Below are 3,051 nucleotides of genomic sequence, written 5' to 3'. Positions count from 1 at the left end.
AATTTCAGCCCCCAAAATAGCAAGAGTGACCATTCTAATATCAGACAAAAAAGTCTTCAAGTAAAAATTTGTAAAAAGAGACAAATAAGTTTATTACATACTATTAAAGGGATCAACTCTTCTGGAAGATATAACTATGTAAATATTTATACAACCAACATTAGAGCATTGAAATTCATAAAACAAAGACTACTAAACCTAAAGGGAGACATAGATTCTAAAAATATAATCATTGGGTACTTTAATGCTTCACTTTCATCATTGGGTAGATCATCTAGGCAAAAATTAAACAAAAAGATACTGGAATTAAATGATATAAATCAAATGGACCTGACAGATATTTATCAAATATTTTACCCAACATATACAGAATAAACATTTTTAAAGTTACATATGAAACATTATTTAAGACTGAGAACATAGTAGGGCATAAAACAAGTCTACAAAATTTTTAAAAAAAGTTTTTGCTATAGGGCACGTGTGTTCACTTGAGAGAGACAGAGAAAGAGAAAGAGAGAAAAAGTGAGATATCATCACTCAGGTAGAATAGACATGCTTCCATCCTTTCTCCTTTGGTGTCCTGCCAGGATTTTGGGGATGTATGCACATGTACATTTTATAATTTTCAGGCTACCTAGTCAGGACTCAAACCACACAGCCAGCCAAGGGCCCTAGTATCCATGCCACCTGCTGGCCCAGTATAGACAAATTTTTAAAAATATAAATATCTAATTTTTTCTCTGACAACATGGAATAAAATCAACAACAGAAAAAAATTCCAAAACCACACAAATATGTGTACAATAAACATTCTCCTGAAAAATTTTGAAATTATTGAAGTAATTAAGAATGAAATTTTTGAATCAGCCCATGGCATGGAGGTTAGGGCAACTGGATACCATATGGCTGATTGCATGGTTAGAGTCTTCAGCCTGGATGCTTGAGAAACACATGTGTGTATGTATGCTCAAAATCCCCAAATGGGGGAAAAATGGAGGAGAATAAATTGTAGTGTAACCATTCACCTTGGAGGGGGTACTTTCACAATTTTTCTCTCTCTCTGAAAAATTTTTAATGGAATTTTTTTAAATTCTTAACAAATAAAAAACACTTCTAAATCTTTGGGATACAGTAAAAGCAGTATTAAGAGGAAAATGTATAGCAATTAGTATTCAGAAGAAAAACAAATAGCCTAAAAATGCATTGCAATGAACTATAAACAAAAGAACAAATGAAACCCAAAAGTAATATAAGAAAAAGAATAAGATCTAAGTAAAATAAGCAAAAGATTAATTTACAGAGAAAAAGAGCAATAATAATAATCAACAAAACAATAATGATTTTTTTCTTGAGGGGATAAATGCAATTGACAAGCCATTAGCTAAACTAATCATCAAAAGGGCAAGTTCCATATAAATATCAGAAACCAAAAAGGAGACATTACAGTAGATATCTAAAAAATATAAAAGATCATTAACAAATACTATAAGTTATTATACAGCAAAAAGCTGGAAAACCTAGAAGAGATGGACAAATATCTGGACACAAACAATACATCTAAATTGAAGCAGCAAGAAATAGAAAGTCTGAATAGACCAATAACAAGTAATGAGACTGAATCAGCAATAGTTTCCCAGCAAAGAAATGCCCAGGTCCAAATGGCGTCATTGCTGAAGTTTTACAAATCTTTTAAAAAAGAATTAACATAGATTCTATGTTAAAAGGCCCTCTCAATCTCATTTTACATAGCCAGCATGACCTTAGTACCAAAAGCACACAAGGACACATACCTGAAAAGAAAATGACAGACCAATATCCCTAATGAATATAGATGTAAAAAATTCTCAACAAAATATGGATAAATTGAATCCATCAACACATTAAAAATCTTATACCATTACCAAGTATAATTTATCCCAAGAACGCAAGAATAATTCAATGCAGACAAAACAAAAAATGCAATACATCACATAAACAGAAGAAAAAAGAATCATGTAATTATACCAAATGATACAGAGAAAATATTTGATAAAGTACATTTTTTATGATTAAGACTCTCCACAAAATAGGCTTGGATGATAAACTTCTTAACATAATAAAGGCCATATATAATAAACCCACAGCTAACATAATACTCAATAGGAGAAACATTGAAGCTTTTCTAATTAAAACAGTAACAAGGCGCAGTTCTCAGGTGCGGCTCCGAGGAGGCCTTTCCGTCACTCCCTGAAGTCCGCTGGGTCATGGTGCCAGCCTGAGAAGAGGACGCTCCCGGGAGACGAATGAGGAACCACCTCCTCCTGCTGTTCAAGTACAGGGGCTTGGATCGCAAAGGGAAGAAAAGCAAAAGACGAAAATGGCTAAATTCGTGATCCGCCTGGCTACTGCCGCTGACTGCAGCGATATCCTGATCAAGTAACTGGCTAAATATGAATACACGGAAGAGCAAGTCATATTAACTGAAAAAGATCTGTTAGAGGATGGTTTCGGAGAGCACCCCTTCTACCACTGCCTGTTTGCAGAAGTGCCCAAAGAGCACTGGACTCCGGAAGGACACAGCATCGTTGGTTTCGCCATGTACTATTTTACATACCACCCATGGATTGGCAAGTTATTGTATCTTTAGGACTTCGTGATGAGTGATTATAGAGGCTTTGGCATAGGATCAGAAATTCTGAAGAATCTAAGCCAGGTTGCAATGAAGTGTCACTGCAGCAGCATGCACTTCTTGGTAGCAGAATGGAATGAACCATCTATCAAGTTCTACAAAAGAAGAGGTGCTTCTGATCTATCCAGTGAAGAAGGATTGAGACTCTTCAAGATCGACAAGGAATACTTGCTAGCATAGATGACCACAACCTCCATTCTATTTTAGAATAAATTTTCAACTTATCTTGCTTTCTAGCTTGTTCTCTAGCTTGTTTGTAGTGAAATAATAGAATGAGCACCCATTCCAAAGCTTTATTACCAGTGGCGTTGTTGCATGTTTGAAATGTGGGCAGTTGGAAATGGCAGTCTTGTATGTGGTTTGGAGTTGGATTTCTCTTTGAA

At 34.9% G+C, this 3,051-nt stretch overlaps 1 pseudogene; it reads left to right on the top strand.

Annotated features, from left to right (window-relative positions):
- Positions 1-2,341: 2,341 nt before the first annotated feature.
- Positions 2,342-2,848, top strand: LOC102476518 (diamine acetyltransferase 1 pseudogene; annotated as a pseudogene).
- Positions 2,849-3,051: the final 203 nt, after the last annotated feature.

This window comes from Tupaia chinensis, unplaced genomic scaffold, assembly GCF_000334495.1.
Source record: "Tupaia chinensis unplaced genomic scaffold, TupChi_1.0 Scaffold149552_1, whole genome shotgun sequence".
NCBI lineage: Eukaryota > Metazoa > Chordata > Mammalia > Scandentia > Tupaiidae > Tupaia > Tupaia belangeri.
Note: the sequence above shows the minus strand (reverse complement) of the source record. Positions and strands in the feature narration are given on the sequence as shown.